The sequence below is a fragment of the Rhinatrema bivittatum genome, chromosome 3 (genome assembly GCF_901001135.1).
Source record: "Rhinatrema bivittatum chromosome 3, aRhiBiv1.1, whole genome shotgun sequence".
Lineage (NCBI taxonomy): Eukaryota > Metazoa > Chordata > Amphibia > Gymnophiona > Rhinatrematidae > Rhinatrema > Rhinatrema bivittatum.
Genome location: NC_042617.1, coordinates 86,979,059 through 86,998,805, shown reverse-complemented (window position 1 = coordinate 86,998,805; position 19,747 = coordinate 86,979,059). Strand labels below are relative to the sequence as shown.

General features: G+C 43.8%; 1 protein-coding gene across 4 annotated transcripts in view; it reads right to left on the bottom strand.

Moving 5' to 3' along the window:
• ERLEC1 (endoplasmic reticulum lectin 1) overlaps window positions 1-19,747 on the bottom strand; it is a 177,236-nt gene that overhangs the window by 46,261 nt on the left and 111,228 nt on the right. The gene's annotated exons all lie outside the window — the stretch shown is intronic.

The following is a 19,747-nucleotide window of genomic DNA, read 5'->3' as shown; positions in this document are numbered from 1 at the left end:
ACAGTAGCAGATTGGGAAAAAAATTAAATTGGCATGTCCAACAGTAATTTAAAATAGAGCATAATCATGAATATTTAAAGATGGACTTATGAACTATATACATAGCTAAAGTACTACTGATCGCAAATATATATATGTACACACATATACTCACAGCTGACATGATAGCTATGGGGCTTCATTTAAAAAAGGAAAAGGAATATTACAGCTTTCAGTGATAGTACTTCAGTTGATCAAAATAAAGAGGATTAATACAGGCTTGTACATCAGCCAGGAAATCAAGCCATAATAAAGGTAGAGAGAGAGAAGAGCTGCACCAAAAAAGTGAGAAGAATGGCTCAAAGGAAGACAGGAGGAAATGGGACTGGGGTTGACAATATGAGGGGAAAGAGGGAAGAAGGAATGAGATGAATGAAGAAAAGGAGAATTAAGAGAGGGACAGGAATCTATAATTGACCTGGTTAAGGAGAATGAGAGTGGAGATAGCCTATCAAGGGAGAGAAGGAGAGGACCCCAGGAATCATGCTGGAGAGAGGGAGGGAGGAATATAGGACCATCACAGACTGAAGGGAAGAAGGGAAAGATGACTGTCGGAGATCAAGGAGGAGGGAGAATGAGCCAGGTTTAGATAGGACATTAAATACAAAAATTATTTAGGGCAACACAGACTTGGAGCCTTCTTCCCTTTGCAAAGTTGGCTATTGTTTTGCTTTTTCTAAAATCTAAGTGTGACTTGGTAAGTTAGCCAGATAAGTTTATCTAGAAAACTTTAGAACAGTTCAATGGCACAACTAGAGTTAGCCAGGTAAGTTATCCTGCCAACTCTGAATATCAATGTTGGCCAGGTAGCTTAATAAGCTAACTCCGCTCCTCCCCGGAATACCTCCCGCCTGTCCCCAACTTATCTGCCTAAATTCTAGCTGGTTAACTAGTTATTCAGCTGGAATTTAGCCGGATAAGTGGCTGAAAATGCCAGATTTGCCATTTAAATGGATAATTTTTAAGTTGTCTGTCTAAATAGCTTTTGAATATAGATCTCTATTATTTTTTGAGACTATCATTTTCTGTATGTATTTGTAAGAATCATAAAAGAAAAAATATAAAAGCAAAGCAGGTTAAAAGAGGGTCCGTTTTCAGGGAGGATTTCAAACCTATGTGGGTAAACACCTGTTTACCCACGTGAAAAGGCCCTTTGAAAATTGCAATTCCCCGCCACCGAGGGTAAGAGCACCTGTGCTGTGAACAGCAGCATACTTTTACCTGTGGGGGAAAAAGGAGCATGGCTAGGTTGGGAGAGAAACAGTACATGCAGAGATTTAATTTCACGCATGTACTTTTCATCTGCCATCATGTTTCTATCAAGTTTCCAGAACCACTGCAAGAGGGAGCCTTCTTGGATCTAAAAAAATTCAGATATGGAAGGAGTAACATCAAGTGGTGTGCAAAGAGACCAAGGGGAAGATGTGTTAAAAAAAAAAAAATCAAAAAAAAAATCAGTCTTCATTGCCAGCACTGAGGAGTTTGTGTCTTGCAGAGGAAGAACACTAGTAAGTGTCTGCATTTTAAAATTGTTTTACTTTAAAATGTTTTCTCTTAGGAAATTCTAAGTTGATATTTTTTTCAGGAGATATTTCTAATTGTACAGTTGTGATTATAAGTTTACATACCCCTGGTAGAATTTGTAAGATGTGTAGCATTTTTAAGAAAACATGAGTGATCAGACAAAACGTCTTATTTTAATGTGTTTCAAATTAAACTATTATGTATCACAGAACAGCACAATCAATAAACAAACTTTAGCAATAACAGAAATAATAATAAGGTCTTGTTTAAAAGTTTGCATATCTTTAGTTCTTAATATTGTGTATTGTCCTCTTTTGCACCAATGACAGCTTGCAGTCTCTTCATCTTCTTCTGCTGAAGCCACTAAAGGGTTAACATAGCCTTATGTTTTGGATCATTGTCATGTTGGAAAGTCCAAGTGCACCCCAAGCGCCACTTCCTGGCTGATGAATGCAAATTCTCCTCCAATATTTTCTGATAAGACGTTTCATTCATCCTGCCATCATCCGCTGTAGCTCCCACATTCCCAAAACAGAAGAGATCTGCTTCCATGCTTCACGGTAGGGATGGTGCACTTCTCGTCATAGTGTTTATGGTTGTGACCATAAAGTTCAATTTTTGTCTCATCACTCCAAATTATTTTGTTCCAGAAATTTAGAGGTTTCTCTAGGTGCTGTTTGGCGTATTGTAAATGGGCTGTTTGTGCCGTTGGTGCAGCAATGGCTTTTTTTTGGCGACTCTACCATGCAGCCCATTTTTTTCCTGTATCTCCTTATTGTATATGCTGAAACACTCACACCATTTTGTTTCAGAGAAGCCTGTATTTCAGTAGAAGTCATCTGTGGGTTTTTTTTTGCATCCCGACAGATTTTCCGGCAGTTGTGTCTGAAATCTTTCTTGGTCTAGCTTGATATTAACAGAACCCATATAATTTTCCACTTCTTGATCAGAATTTGAACAGTAATGATTGGCGTTTTCAAATCTTTGGATATCTTTATATCCTTTTCCTGATTTATAAAGTTGAACTACTTTTGCTCACAGATCCTTTGACAATTCTTTTGCTTTCCCCATATTTCAATAACCAAAGTCCATGCAGCCCTGGATGAAATGCACAAGACAGTTTCTCAAGAGCTAAGAAACTCATTAACTATTTTATAAAACGACACTAATTATAAACAAACAAGGCACAAGTGTGGATACCTACCCTTCATTGCGATCTCAACCTGTGTGTGTCAACCTGAGTGTACATTATCAGCCCAAACATTCAAGGGTATGTAAACTTTTGAACACAACCATTTTATTATTTCCTTTATTGCTATGGTTTAATGATTGTGCAAGTCTGTGATGCATAATAGTTTTAATTTGAAACACATTAAAAATAACATACATTTTGTCTGATCACTCATATTTTCTTAAAATGCTACACATCTTACAAATTCTGCCAGGGGTATGTAAACTTATAAGCACAACTGTAAATCTGCTATATTCTGCAAATACAAGTGAGAAGACGTAGACAAGTGAAATGAGGCAAATCATTCCATCAATCCAAATATAAATATAGGGTAATATATTATTCAGTAAGGGTATCTTCTGTAAAACGTTAACTGAATGAATATCAACATGTTAGGAAAATGTGACCAAAACTTCATCAAGGAAAAGCTGACCTGCTGACAAAGAGAAATGTGAAACTGCCTTTCCCTTGCATATATTAACAATAATACCAGGCTATGAAACATGGTACGTATCAGTCATTTCTACTTTAAAATCCTAAAAACACCCATAAAGATACCATACCAGCTGGATGACCTAGCAGCAGTTCCATAATCTCTCTATATTCTCACCCTGGACATCAGGGTTTGCATTCTGAGCGCAGTTCTGCCTCTCAGACTGGTAGGGCGTTGGGAATAGGAGCTTTGAGGAGGTAACATCTGGATAGAGAAGAAGATATCTTGGGAGTAGATTGTACAATCACATCTGCTGGTCTTAACAGAAGGCACTGGAATAGCCTGGAGGGGCGAATGAAGGTCTCAAAAGGAAGCAATTTCTAACACCTACAAAGGTCAGTCAATTAAAAGGTGCTATAAAGAAGGGACTATATAGTAGTTGGCCATATGCTGCCCAACTCTGCCTAAAAGAAACCTATCAGAAAACAATGGGGGGATGAACTATAATGCCCTCTAAAAAGAGAGAGACCATCTAACACTCTATATATTTCCCACTGTAAGTGGGGCATTTTCAACTCAGGGTGAGTGTTGGGGGGGTGGCGTTACAAGGATCAACAGACCCTTGCGCCCTAGGCAGACCAATTAACACCGCCACCCCCCCCAACCCATCCTGAGTTGAAAGTGCCCCTCTTACAGCAGGAGATATATAGAGTGTCAGATTATCTCCTCCCCCCCCCCCCCTCCAAAAAAAAAAATCTCAGGACTTGCACCTCATCAGGACCAGTAGTAAAGTTCGCAGGTAACATGAGCGCGCCCTACACTGGAATGCCAACAGGTATGTACATGTGTACTTCCAGGCTTCTTAAAATTTGCGTTGCTTGTGCATGGACAACAAACATGTGTATGGGGCCGTTTTTGCGTGAGCAATGCTTTTAAAAGCTATCTGTATGTGATCTTAAGTCCATTAACTTCCCTGTGTCAAACTTAAGAATAGATGCTGCTGTGTAACTCTGTGATTTAATGGGAGGTGCCCTTTATGAAAATGAGGCACATTCTACACAACTGGTAGAAAAGTAGCAATTTATTAAATATAGATTCTCCTTCCCAATAGCTATAGGGAAAGTACAGATTAAGAGTTTTATAGAAATAGTGGCAATGTAAATAATTTTGCTCCTTATTCTCACTAGAAGGAGAAGATGATGGATCAAAGCAAAAGGCAAAGACAAGAGGAGTGAACACACTGAATACTACTACCACAGGAGATGGCAACGTAGCGGTACAATTGAAAGCACATAAGATTTTTGAACCAGATACAGAACATCCCAGAGTATGAAGGAATTGAAGAACATAATGACTACCTCTTACACCTCTGTTCAATGTATCTGAAACAGGTGAGGATCCAAGAGACTGAAGATCAGATGTAGTACTGCTCCACAAGGGGGGTGGTGGTGGAGTGAAACTACAGACTGTAGTGGTGGGTAAAGTAACAGAAGCACTGCTGAAGGACAGAATAGTGCTATAAATTAAAAGCAGTAAGTTACAGGGTCATTGGCAAGATTTTTTCCCTTGTGAACCAATTTGTCTAATGAATTTGATTGATTTCTTTGATGACATCACTAGAATAGATCACGGGGATGCAGCATATGTGGCCATCTGGATTTCAGAAGAGTTTAAGACATTGCTCAACACAGAAGACCAGTAAGCAAATTAACCAGTCTAGGAGTTGGAGCAAATTTATAAACTAGGTGAGAAACGGGTTTAACAGAACTCAGAATGGTGGTCAATGGGGTCCACTCTGGTGAAGGGAAAGTGAAGAGGACTGGATTCTTATGGCACCCGCTGGCCAATGTCTTTATAAGTGACATTTGGGGAAAGTTTAGAAGGGATAGTGTGTGTTTGCAGATCTGAAACTTAGCAGTAGAGTTGACATCCCAGAGGGAATAAATAAAATAAAAGATGATTTACATAAATTGGAAAAATGGTCAAAAAAAGGTATGGCAACTAAGCTTTAACTGAAACTATTCCAAATTAAGTATTTAGGATGCAGACATCCAAGGGCAAAATAGGTTTTAAAGCAGTTAGACAGGAAAGAGGACTGTGGATCATCATCTCTGATGTCCCAGAACAGAAAACTTGCGGGACCTCTGATGGTACCCTTGAATCAGAATGTGCCGGTATGCCATCATCAAGTCCAGAAACGTTAGGAACTATCCCTCTCTCACTGTCATGCTTACTGAACGCAGCCTCCATCTGGAAATGGGAAACCTACAAGGATGCATTCATCATCTTCAAAACCAGAATGGGCTTGAATGAACTTCCTTTGTAAGAACTACAAAATAAATCAAATTTCATTCTCTGCCCCATTCCCCCTATGGCAGTGAACTACTGCCACCAAGAGGAGATGGCAAAACAGAGTCTCCTTTATCATAGTTGTTGTATTTACCAAACAACATGGGGATAGAATGATCACGTCTCCCTTTCACAAGCACATTCCAATGCAGTGCCATCTCTTACTGTTGAAAGAACCTACCGGTTCATCATAATGTAGGTCCACGCACCATAAAATTGGGTCAACCAACTCTTAATTGTTGCACGGGCCAGCTGTGCAGCCACACAGCCAACCCTGCTTACTGGCAAAGGCCCTCCACCGGCTCCACCCTCGTTACGGGGAATCCCTGTCGCCGTTCTCTGCGATGCTGGCCAACCCGTGCTTCGGCAGGTCCCCTAGGCGTGCACGCACATGCCTCCCCCACCTCTTAAAGGGCCAGCAGCAAGGGAGTTCTGCAGCCCAGGGAGATGACGTCAGGGTCAGGGTTCTATTTAAACCTGAACCCCGGCAGTCTGGATTGCCTCTGCAACAGGTTCTTTAGGGCAGCCTCTTAATTCCCACACCAGAGCGCTGCATTATCAAGCCTCTTGTGCACCAAGAGCCCCAACTCGGTCTAAAGCCTCAAAGGAAGGACTTGTTATCTTTCTCCACAAAGTAAACAAGCATCGGGAGCTCAGCACACATTTATGCTGCTCTTGCACTACTGGAGGCTGATCAAAATGGCCACCGTTCCTGTTATGTCCGGGTCTCCCCCAGCCACACTAACATATAAAGCAGCCTTCTCTTGACTTCTGGGAGACTGCCCACTTCTCCCCCCATCAGGGTTTCACCTGAATAGCCCTCTCCTCTAGTGCAGTTCCGGCAAAGACAAAGGAAGAACGCTCTCATGCTGGCTTCCCCACGCTATATGGTAGCCATTTTCTCAGGCCAGCATGTCTGCCAAAAAACCTCTGCCTTTCCAAACTCCTTTCTCACCTCTGTGCTGGTTTATCAAGCTCGTTGCCAGTTCTGCACCATGAAAGAGAGAGAACCTGGCGAACCGCTCCCAACAGGCTTCTGCCACTTGCTCCTCCTATCCTTTTTTCTTTGTTTGTAACAAAATAACCCCAGAAAACAAAACACATGGGTACTTCCCTGAAAAGCAAAATTCCTGAAGAAATCTTATTCTATCCTCACAGCCCACACAGCCAGGAAAAAGAAGGAATGCACAGGATTGTCAGGGAGATTCAAACCCATGGTCCCAGGTGTTCAGAACCAAGGAATTTTACAACAGAGCCATAGGGCCTCTGAAAAAGCAAGCAGCTCCTAGTAAAGTTCAAAAGAAGAAAAGATAGGGAGAATGCAGAGTTGCTTACCTGCAACAGATGTTCTCCGAGGACAGTAGGATGTTAGTCCTCACACATGGGTGACCTCATCAGATGGAGTCCTGACAAAGTTTCTAGAATTCTGACTTGCCACACTGGGCATGTCCAGCATGCCCTATACCACACGAGGTCCCTCTTCAGTCTCGTAACAGAGAATTATATAAACACGCAGAAGACCAAGATGGCCACTCAGACAAGACTAAGATGGCCGCTGACTAGCATGCACACAAACGCTCTTCTCCGTGGATATTAGTATTTCCTACCTTATCTTTACCTATTACAAATGCCGCATACCAAAAGAAAAGCAAGAGTAAGAGAAGCTATAACTTTTTCTCCGTTACCTGATATGCGCCAACAACGGATAGATGCACTTTTTGCGTTGCCTCTGCAGACACCACCGGATGGAGGAGCTGCTAGGGAGCTTGGTGGTGAGCGAACGCCGCTCCCCCTGGCTGAAGAAACATCATTGAGTCCCGGTGTGCTGTTGACCCCATTGCCACCTTCTACTCCACCCGACTATATATTGAAGGATAATATAACATTGAGTTTGAAAGAACGGAGTTCTGAAGGAAAATCTGATGCCCCTAGAAGGGACGCCATTTTGACATCTCCTTTGGAGAGTCTATGTTTTTTAGACTCCAAGGGCCCTCTGGGAGCGTCACAAACGCCTCAAGTCAAGACTGACAATGGAAACCCCACAGAAGGAGAGCGTGAGTCTAAGGTACGACTGACTTTACAACTTCCATTAGCTAGACCTCTGGTTATCACTCTAGATTCTATTTGGAACACTTTGACATTGATGGAAAAAGCTATTCTTTCACTAACTAAAGTATTGAAAGAAACTAGTTCTAAGTCTTTAACCATGGAATCTCAAATTGCATCTATTGATTCCCAACTAAGGGACTTTGATACAAGATTATCTCACTCTGAAGCGGTTCAAAGTAACTTGGTTTGATCTGAGTGTTTCTTTAAGAAAATTAGAGAATATGGAAAACTCGCTTAGAAAGCTGAATTTACGGTTTTTGAATTTTGCTTACTTAAAATTGATTTTCCTTAAAGATTTATTTAGGAATTACCTTACGCATATTCTCAAACCCCCTGATGAGGCAATTCCTGGTATAACGAAGATATATTACCTTCCTCCACCTAAAGATGGAAATTCAGGAAATCAATCACAAATTCAACCACAAGATGCTTCTCTGAATGTATCTGATATTTTGGAACGCTCTCAGGATACAGAAATCCCGATAAGAGAAACATTACTTGTTACCTTTGCATTTATCTCAGAAAGGGACTTTGTATTGAAGTTCTATTTTCAAAATCAGTCAAAAAGTCTGGTCACAAAACCAGGTGCCAAAGGGAACAAGAACAGAGCTGTTGGTAACAGAGGGGGGAGACGGCCTGAACCCAAACAACGGGCCCGAGGCAGGGAGAGTTGAGGTCTACACCTCAAACAGATTCCAAAAGACAGGCTGGCCAAATCTACTGTCATTTTGACCATCCCTATCCAGACAATAATGAGATGTGAATGTGTGGAGAGAACACCAAGTCACAGCCTTGCAGATCTCTTTCACGGGAACTGTTCACAAGTGAGCCACAAACGTTGCCGTGGCTCAGACAGAAAGAGCCTTGACATGGCCCCCAAGATGTAGCTCCACCTGGGCATAACAGAAGGAGATGTAATTTTGATAGCCAATTCCATAATGTGTTTGGCAATGGCATGCCCAACCTATTTTTATCAAAAGAAATAAAAAGTAGGGTGCACTATCTATTGGGTTCTGTCCACGCCAGACAGAAGGGTAAGGCTTGCTTGCAGTCCAAACTGTGCAGGGCTTGTTTGCCTTGGTGTAAATGAGGTCTGGGAAAGAATATTGGCAGGACGATTGACTTGTTAAGATGGAAGTCCATCACCAACTTTGGGGGACGGACGTAGGGTGCAAAACCACCAAGTCATGATAAAACTTAGTGTAAGGTGGGATAAGTCACTAAGGCCTGGAGCTTGTTGACCCTGTGACTGAAGTGACTGCCACCAAAAATATGACCTTCCAGGTCAGGTACTTCAGCTCACAGGTGTGCAGTACTCAAAAGGAATTTACATCAGCTGAGATAAAACCATGAGGAGGTCACAAGACACAGCGGGAGGCCTCAGGGAAGGCTTCAATTGAAGCAGGTCCCACATAAAACGTACAACTATAGGCTGTACAGAGATGGGCGTATCATCTATACCATGGTGGTATGTGCCAATTCCACTGAGATGAACTCTAACCGAGTTGGTTTTCAAGCCAGCCTCAGATAGGTATAGAAGTTAATCGAACTGTTTGTGGGTGGGGCAGTAAAATAAATCTAGGGCTTTCTGTTCACACCAACTGAAAATCTCTACTTCAGTCCATAGAACTTTCTAGTGAAAGGCTGTCTAGAAGCCACCAGGACCTGAGATACTTCCTCTGAGAAATCGAGTGGTTGCAGAATTAACCTCTCAACATCCAGGCTGTGAGCGACAGGTCCTGTAGATTGGGATGTCACAACCTGCTTCGATCCTGCATGAGAGTGATCGGTCTTCGGATGGACAACTTCCGCAGGAATGGAAACCAGACCTCTCTCGACCAATAAGGGGCTATGAAGATCATAGTTCCCCTGTCCTCGCGAAGATTCAAGAGAGTCTTCACCACTAAGGGAACTGGAGGCTCCTATGAAATCCAACTGAAGTGACAGATTGAGCTGGGACTTCAGGTAGTTGATGACGAACCCTAGTGACCAACACCTGGATGGTCAAATGCATGGACCTATCAGACCCTGCCTGAGATGTGCTCTTGACCAGCCAATCATCCAGATAAGGGAAAACATGTACCCCCAGCCTGCAGAGATGCGCTGCCACCACGCCAGACATTTTTTGAAGACCTGTGAGGCTGACACTAGCCCAAAAGGCAACACCCAGTACTGGAAGTGCTATTTTCCCACCACGAATCAAAGATACTGCCAGTGATTGAGGATGATCTCTATGTGAGTGTATGCATCCTTCAGATCAAGAGAGCATGCCCAGGGAAACCATCTTGAACTTTTCTTTTTTTATAAATCTGTTCAAGGCCCTTAAGTCTAGAATGAGATGGAGTCCTCCTGTTTTGTTTCATAATCAGGAAGTATCTGGAGTAAAATCCTTGCCCTCTGTCTTGGTGGAATGGGCTCGACCGCTCTGGCCATTAAGAGGGAGGAGAGCTCCATTATGTACTTACTGGCCCCCAGCACAGGTTCAGCGGGCAATTTGGTGGGACCCCTAAGTTCAATCAGTACCCTTGGCGGACGATGGAAAGAACCCACTGGTCTGAGGTTATACTGGCCACTGGTTCCCAAATAACCATAGCCTGCCCCCGACCAATGGATCTGCACGGGCAACTGGACTACGTTCCCTACGATCCAATCAAATCAAAACCCCATCCCCCTGGCTGAGGCTTGGGGGCTCTCTGCTGCCTGGGATGGCCGTGGGAGCCCTGATGCTGTTAATGGGAGCAAGGGGGCAGAGGATAGTACTTCCTCTGGTGAAAGAAAGGTTTCCTCTGCCCCAATCTCGCTGACCTTCTAGTCGAGAATGACTGGTTCGGAGTGCTGGCGGAGAGTTGTTGGATAGTTTCATGGTGGTCCCAGAGCTGGGCCATCGCGTCCCTCACCCTATCTCCGAAGCAATTCTCCCCAGTACATGGCATGTCAGTAGGTAGTTCCTCTACCTCCATTTGGTGATCCAAGGCCCTTAGCCATACCATTCTGTGGGTGCCAATTCCTGCTGCAGAGACCTTGCTGCTATCTCAAAAACGTCATAGGTCACTCAGACCTTGTGTTTTCCACACTCCAGGCACTTATGCACCAGAGACATGAGAGTGTCCTGATGCTGCTGAGGCAGCTGCTTGGCCACCTCATGCACCTGTTTCCAGATGTCCCGCGAGTACTGGCTCATGTAGAGCTGATAGGATGCTATGCAGGCAATGAGCATGGCCCCTGAAACAGCTTTCTCCCAAGAGCATCCAATACTCTGTGATCCTTTCCTGGGGACACCAAGGAATGGGTCAGAGAATGCTTGGTTCTCTTGAGAGCGGATTCGATCACCACTGACTGATGGAGCATCTGTCGCTTATTGAATCTGGCAGCTTTCTATATGAGGTAAACCCAGTCAACCTTCTTGTTCATGGGAGGCACTGTGAAGGGGTATTCCCACATCCTCAGCACCAATTCCTTAAGGATATCATATACTGGGACTGCCACAGTCTCTTTAGGAGGAACCATGAACTGGAGGATCTCAAGAATTTTGTGCCTGGCATCCTCCTCTGTCAGTAACAGAAATGGAATAGCTTCTGCCATCACTCTCACAAAACATGCGAAGGTTAAGTCCTCAGTGGAGACTTCGTTCACTCTTCTGGAGGAGAAGGGTCTGAGGGGAGACCCTCAGAGCCTTCAGAGGAGGACTCAGTGGTGTCATCCCCCTAGGAGTCACAGGGACCCTTATCGTCACTGAAAGCAACAGGGGATGGAGCCCTAAGCACTCTGCCTTTGTCCTGAGGTGCAGGCACCAGCGGAGCTGGACAGGGGGCTGCAGGCCTTGGCATCTCAGCCAGCCTGGGCAGAGCTTCACGACCACCATACCGGTATGGGGAGGCTGCAGTGCCTCGACTGGCATAGGTGCCACCCAGGAACAGATGCCAGCCTGGTCGGTAATAGGGATGTGAATCGTTTTAGGACGATTAAAATTATCGTCCGATAATTTTAATATCGTCTTAAACCGTTATGGAACACAATACCTCCTGCAGTCGATCTCCTGCAGTCGATCTCCTGTCGATCTCCTGCCGGCGCCATTTTCCGTACGAAAACGATTCGCGGCGGGAAATCGCTCCCTGAGCCCCGCTGGACCTCCAGGAACTTTTGGCCAGCTTGTGGGGGGCCTCCTGACCCCCACGAGACTTGCCAAAAGTCCAGCGGGGGTCCGGAAGGACCTCCTGCCGTCCAATCGTGTTCGTCTATGGCCGCCGCCATTTTTCGGCGCCATTTTGGAAAATGGCGCCGGCTGAAGACAACAAGATTCAGGAGCAGGAGCCCGTTCCGGACCGCTGCCGTTCCGGACCGCCGCTGGACCCGCAGGTTATTTAAGTCATTTGGGGGGGGGTTCGGGAGGGTGGGGGATTTAATTTAAAGGGTCGGGGGTGGGTTTTAATGTGCCGGTTTTGCGATTTTTAGATTTTTAGATTTTTCACGATTTTTCACGATTTTTCACGATATTTTACCCCCCCAAACGGCAACAATACGATTCCCTCCCCCTCCCAGCCGAAATCGATCGTTAAGACGATCGAGGACACGATTCACATCCCTAGTCGGTAATGCACTGATGAGTGCATTGAGCTTCTCCAATAGTGGCTCTAGGACAGATGGTACCTGCTTCAGTGCCATCGGTGCCCCAGGACTGATGCATTGCATCGCCCGCTTGACCACCAGTAGGAGTTAGACTTGCTGCTCAAGCTCCGCCTCAAACATTGCAGATGCCAACACCAACTGGAAGGAAGGAGGGGAGGCCAGATCCTCTTCGGACCCATGAGGCAGATCGATGACTGGCATCAGGACCAGTGGAGACAGTTGCAAACCCCTGGCACTGATGGAGGACTGGTGCTCCTCGCCATGGGATCGCTTCAGGGGCATCACAGCATGAGCTTCTCTCGATGCACGGCATGATCCTTCCCCAGTGCAGAGGCCAATGATGAGGAACCAGATGTCCTCGGCCTGGAGAAGTTAGACTATGCTTGGTCTCTTGTGCCCCTATCCGCCAACAGCACAGAGAGTCCCGCCAATATTGATAGCTCGGTGTCCGTCGGTGCAGCACCGAGGACCTTCGATGCCAATGGCTTGGTCTTCTCCGACCCAAAGAGTTGTTCCATCTTGTTGACCCAAAGACCCCGAAGGGACATCGTCATCTCTGCATGTTTGTGGCAATCCCGGACATCATGCAATGTTCCAGAAAGAGAACCATGATGGGGGTCCGCTATGGACATGGTCCTCGGGCATCACTAAAAGCCAGATGCGGCTATGACGGGGTGAAATAAAAAGGAAACAAAATCAAAATCAATGGCAGCGGGGGAATCAACCGCAAAAGGAAACTTACCAATACACAATGAAAACCCTGACTAGGACCGCTATGGGAATGGTCCGTGTGGAACCCAGCATCGAACGCGAGCAAAAAAGTGCAAAAAAGCAAACACAGAGAAGTTTATCAAAGAAGGCCAAAAAGGGCTCACCAACCACGATGCTGCAGCTCCACAGAAAAAGAGACAGACTGAAGAGGGACCCTGCGTGGATGTGTGGTATAGGACATGCTGGGCATGCCCAGTGTGGCAAGTCAAAATTCTAGAAACTTTGACATGTTTTCCGTGTCGGGGCTCCATCTGATGATTACCAACCTGCTTGTCTTCAGAGAACCGGCAACAGAGGATAACTAATAGACTACAATATATAAGGAAGTCTTGTCTCACAAACCTTTGCTGGTCCAACGGCTCAATGTGGTCTGTCCCCGTGGAAGCACTATCACGTTGGGTGTTGATTTCTAGCCATCTTAGTGTCCTCTTGCTAGCAATGTCACAGTTATTGCCCCTGTGCAAGTCTCTGGTTCTGGATCTTGCTTTTGCCTGTTTCTGCTTTCAGTTACCTGCCTGTTCCCATTTCCATCCTGTACTCAGTTCAACCTGGTTCCTGTAAACACCAAAGTCCTGGCAGCCACCTGAACTCATGAGCTTAACCCTCAAGGAATGGTGGCTTATATAATGTGAAGATCTCCAAGCATTGTCCAGGTCGCATCAGGACAGCATGGACCATGACAAGGAGAGAAGAGGGGGAAAAGGGAGCTACCACCACTGGCTTTCAGTCTCCCCCTCAATATTTGGGTTCAAGTCAGTTAGAGGTTACCAACCTCCCTGCTTGTACCTTCTCACCCAGGGGAGAGCACTCCAGCTACATACCCTGGAATCCTTTGATCTACCAATCTTCAGATCGCAGAGTGTGGCACTTCTACCATCTGCTGGAGACAGGGAAAAACTAAGCGTCTACATGTGGCACAGTTCCTTATGTGAACCAAGTCCCAGTTAAGCTTTGTTTTCTGTCTGCATCTGTTGTAGGGGAGAAAAATCCATGCATCTGGACTGGTCTAGTGGGATAATGAGGAAGTTATCTGGGCATGTTTACCTGGGTAGCTTTAGACTTACTCTCCACCATGCCCAGATTTAGATGGCTAGAGCTGAATATCGGCACTACCTGGCTAAGTTCAAGTCCTGCCTTCAGAATGCCTCTGTGCTGCCTCTTACCTGGTAAGTTTGAACCAGGTAATGACCTGCTCAATTAAAAAAAAAAACCAAACAAACGTATATGCTGCGAGGGGCAGCAAATTCAAAATCTCAACCAAACAAATCTAAGTCCTGAACTTAGCTGGACAAACTCATTGGAATATTGATCCTAATATTCTCAAACTGATTCTGTGTTTCGATTGTAACAGTAAAAACCATCTTAAACAATAAATCAAAAGATAATACGAAATTACATCAATACAAAACAAAGCCCAAACTGACTATATATAGATCAAACCATATGCCCACCCCCCACCTATAAGCATATAGCCCTTTGGGGCATTAACTGCAGCTCAAAACCTTAAGGCAAATATCAAAGATGACAATCATCCTAGCCCAACTTGATGAGAGCCATACGCCCGAGTAAAGACCAAATATTTAACAGGTTTTGAAAAGGAGGTAGTTCTTTTGTAAGTCTTATCTTTTTTGGGAAAATATTCCACAGGGTAGGTACAAAACAGGCGGCTTTATTAAGCAAGTATGGGCAATTACAGGCCAAGGGCCATAAACCAATTGGGTTTTCAGGATATCCCTAATGAATATGCACAAGGCATATTTGCATTCAATTGAGGCAGCATGCATTCAAATCCATCTTATGAATATTCATTAGGGATATTATGAAACCTTGACTGGCTGGTAAGCCTCAAGGACTGGAATTGACCACACCTGCTCTATTGTGAGCCACTGTAGATCTAACTGTGATTTGAAGGAATAAAACAGTTTTTCATCTTGTGATGTCAAGGATCAAACTGGAACGTACCAGAAAAACTCATCTCTGATATAGCTGGGACCCAGGCCATTAAGAACCTTAAAAATTATACATAATGCTTTAAATTGAGCACAGCTAAAAACCTGCAGCCAGTGTAGCCACTCACGAGGCAAAATGTGGTCCCTCAGGCCACACCCAACCAGTACACCTGCTTCCCCATTCTGGACAAATTGTAACTAGTTCAATGACTTGATGCACAGTCCCAGTGTTTTGATGCACAGTCCCACAACTAAGGCATACAGTAGTCCAGACACGTCATTATGTCAGCATATTTTAGAGTAGTCAAATCAGATATCTTAAAAGAAAAAAGTTTCAGCTTTATTAGCCAAAGTTGCCAAAAGGCAGCTCTAGAGATTAGGTTCTAGCAACCCAAGTCACTGTTATGCTAAACATACCCGGTTACAGTTACCTGGGTAGATTTTGGATAGTGATTTTTCCAACCACCCTTACATGGCTAAGTTTATCTGCCTAGTGCTGAATATCGGCGATGGCTGGATATATTTTTGCCACATACCCCCAGCCCCACCTCTTTTTATCCAACTAAATTTTAGCTGGGCAATAACTTACTCAGGTAAAATGCTTCCAGTGAGAGGGGAAATGTTGGTAGTGAAAGGGTGGAAAATTCAACTCTTGGCATCTGTCAGGGTAATTCCAAAGGTTACCTGATAAACCCTTTGAATAATTACCTCAGAGAGCTTGAGAGAACTAAAGATGCATTTTTAGAAGAAAAGGAAATGGGAGCTATGATACAAATATTCCAATATCTAGCAGATTACAATATAGCACCAGAAAGCTGCATTTTCTATAAAATGCAAAGTTTAAAGACAAGGGGTCATTATCTGATGCCAAAGGCAGGGAACATGAGAATATAATTTTTCACTGAGGGGGTGCATATTAGAAACAGACTTCCTACGAAGTTACAGGAGCTAAAAACTGTGGCAGAATTCAAGCATGCATAGGGATATTATTGGCAAAGGGAGCTAAAAATAGTATAGATCAAGCAAGATCTGTAGCCCTGTGACAGCACAATAGGCAGATGGTATAAATGGGCAGACTGGGTAGCACAATGGTCTTTTTGTATGCTTATTTAAAAAAAATAAATGTATTTTAAGTACACAAAAGTGTTGTCATACTTAAGTAGCTTATTATCTTAAAAAACCACCAACTCCAATATTTCTTATTGAAGTTAAAAATGTAAAATATTTAAAGATGTGTGGGCTGACTTTCCATGAATAATTTAGGTAGAAAAGGATCCTTTAATATATTTTCAGCTGCTCTTACATATGGGATTTAGATGATAGAACTTTCAGCTCTCTCATCAAATGCAATCCCATGGAGCCATCTAGTGGCAGAACGTTAATAAGTTCAATATCTTTTTGTGAGCAACATTGCAGAAGGGATAGAAGGTCAAATTTGTCTATTTGCAGATGATACTAAGATCTGTAACAGAGTGATATGCCTGAAGGAGTAGAGAGAATGGTGAAATTACTACTTACCTGATAATTTCCTTTCCTTGAATACAGTCAGACCAGTTCGGACAAGTGGGTTATGCACACCAATCAGCAAATGGATAGAGAATAGGCTCACTGATGTCACTCCTTATATACCTCCATGCTGACACCAGTCTGCCAGTATTCCTGCATCAAGCCAACAGAGGACAACGTTAATAGAACCATAATAGAGGTTATTACATCATTAACAATCTTTAAACTAGTGCACGTCCAGAAAAAAACTAAGGAAGAAGCAACAAATTAAGTGGTCCAATAATAGCATAAGAACCACTTTCCTGCAACAAAGCATAGAAAGCAATAATGCTTTCCAACCCTGCTTATTTACCTACAAAAAACATTTGTTGCAAGGTATAGAGGGAACAAACACATTGAAGATAGCAGCAGCATAGGGAGGGTCCCAGAATAGTCCGACTGTATTCAAGGAAAGGAAATTATCAGGTAAGTAGTAATTTCACTTTCCTCTTCATCCAGTAAGACTAATCCGGACAAGTGGGATGTATCCACGCTAACAGGGTGGGATGCTGCCCAAGGCTACTGCAAAACTGCCGAGGCAACACTCTGACAGCCAGACTGAAATGTCCATAAAGGGATGCAATATAGACCAATGCTGCTCTAAAGATCTCCAAGAAGAGACCAATTGCAATTCCACCCATGAAGAAACCTGAGCCCTTATGGAATGACCCCCGGATCTATTTTGGCATAGAATACCAGACTCCACATAAATCTCTGTAAATACATCTTTATATCAGTATGCCACTAACTCTAGAGGGCGCCCCACTTCTCCATACTCCACTATACAGAACAAAAATTAGATCAGATCTCTTGGAAAAAAAAAGCTAGAGATCCTAAGATTTTGTAAAGGATGTCCCCTTACATCCAAGAATTGAAGAAGTGAGCATTCTTCTGAAAATGTCGACCTGCTAAACAAAGAGCAGGAACTTGACAGGTTAAAACTGTTAAACTGCTTTCAGTACAAAGGAAGGGACCATACACAATTGGAACTAATCCTTGAAAACCATAAGAAAGTGTGTATTAGGAAGACCACCTTCAGAGTAAGCAGTTTAGAAAAATTAGCCCTAAAAGGAGCAAACTAGGATCCCTCAAGAAAGAAAATGAATTTCCAGTCCAAGATGGAATCTGAAGTCTAATATGCTTAGTACCTTTCAAAACTCTAAAGACATCCAGATGAGAAGACAATACCCTGTATTGCATATATTCTCTATTGCAAGAGGGCAGCCTTATGCACCAGGAGTACCTTCAGAGCCAATCCCTTAGAAAGGCCTTCTCGTAACTATCCAGAATCAAGGAACGATGCATTTCCAGGAACGTCACGATGCCCAGAATACCAATCCTCAAAAAAAAAACCTCAATATGCTCAGATGCCAAGGAGGTGGAAAATTGTCTGTCAGGAATATAGCCTCCAAGTCCAGAGAATAGCCATTCTTCACTAAACGTGCCTTTTAAAGGGCCAAACCATAAGACTAATCAATCCGGATACTAGCAAAACATTAGGCCCTGGTATAGGAACACCTTGTAAGGTGGAAATCTAGAAGACTACCACACAGCTCCCTGGAAAATTAGTGTGTGAGGATGGAAAATTGGTTTTGGAAAGAAAATGACAAGGTATCCCAAACCCAGCAGCGACTTGACCACTTGCTAAAAAGTGAAAGCTCTCTTGAAAGGACTTTGCTCTAACCAGCCAAATGTCCAAAGAAGGGTACTACAGGTAATACCACCAACAACTTGGAAAAGGTTCTCTGTTCTGTCACTGGCCCAAAGGATAGTGCCTAAAACTGAAAATGGCAACCGAACACTGCAAATCTGAGGAAACATTGGTGATCCTTCTAGACTGGAAAATGAAAATAAATACCCATTGGATCTAAAGGAGAAAGACACTTCTCTTTGTGAACCTCCCTGTATACTGATCCTAAGGTTTCTATCTTGAAGCTGGCTTCCTTCAAGATGTTGGGGACCACATCAGGATGGGATATAGAGGACTCCACCCCCTTTAGGACCACCTTGGAAATAAAGAAAATGGAGAAAATGGGATAGTATCTTCATCCTTCCTGTCCTCCTGGTATGGGAAGCAGCCTTCAGTTCGAGAAGCTACTGCAGAATAGCTTTGCCACCTCTCTTCCCATGGTCAAACAACAAGGGAAACAATAAATGCGATGGAATATGAATGAACTGTAGAATTGAGAAATTACTACTTACTTGATAATTTCCTTTTCTTTAGGACAGTCAGATGAATCCAGAACAAGTGGGTTATGCACCAGCAGATGGAGAATGATCAAACTGACATCACAATATATACACCCCTGAGGGATAGCCTGCCAGTATTTTCTTCAAAAGCAACTGTGGACAGACTAGCAAAAAAACTTGATTAAAAACAGATAACCATTTCAATACTCAGCCAACAGGAAACACTGAGCTCAGACAAGAATGTAGTAACATTAGTCTAGGGACTGGACTAACACTTACCAGTAATCCCTGTAATACGTAGTCACACAGGAAGACCATAATACGATCATTCGGAAGCCAAGGGAGAGAAGCTGGATTCAGACTGTACTAAAGAAAAGGAAATTATCAGGTAAGTAGTAATTTCTCATTTCTTAGTGTCCAATCAGATGAATCCAGAACAAGTTGGATGTACCCAAGCTACTCCCAAATAGGGCGGGAGGCTGCTGGCAGTCCAGTCAAAACCGCACATGCCAAGGCTGCAGCCTCCCGGGCTTGCACATCCAGATGATAATACCTGGAAAAGGTGTGTAATGAGGACCATGTCACAGCTCGGCAAATGTCAATGGGAGACATTTTTACTTCCACCCATGACACTGCTTGAGCCCTAGTGGAATGAGCCCAAACCTGACTAAGTAATGGCTTCCCAGCATCCACGTATGCAGCCTTGACTACCTCCTTAATCCAGCGAGCCACTGTAGCCCACAAGGCCGGCTCTCCCTGTCTAGTACCACTGTGAAGGACAAACAGGCGATCCAACGTCCACATAGGCTTAGTAACCTCCAGATACCTGACAATATGTCTCTTGACATCCAAGGGTTGAAAAAGACAATACTTCCCTACATCTCTCTCTATCCAGAAATAGCAGCGCGATGGACAGATTCAAATGAAACTCAATGACCACCTTCGGTAAAAAGGAAGGAACAGTACGCAGCTGTACCTCCC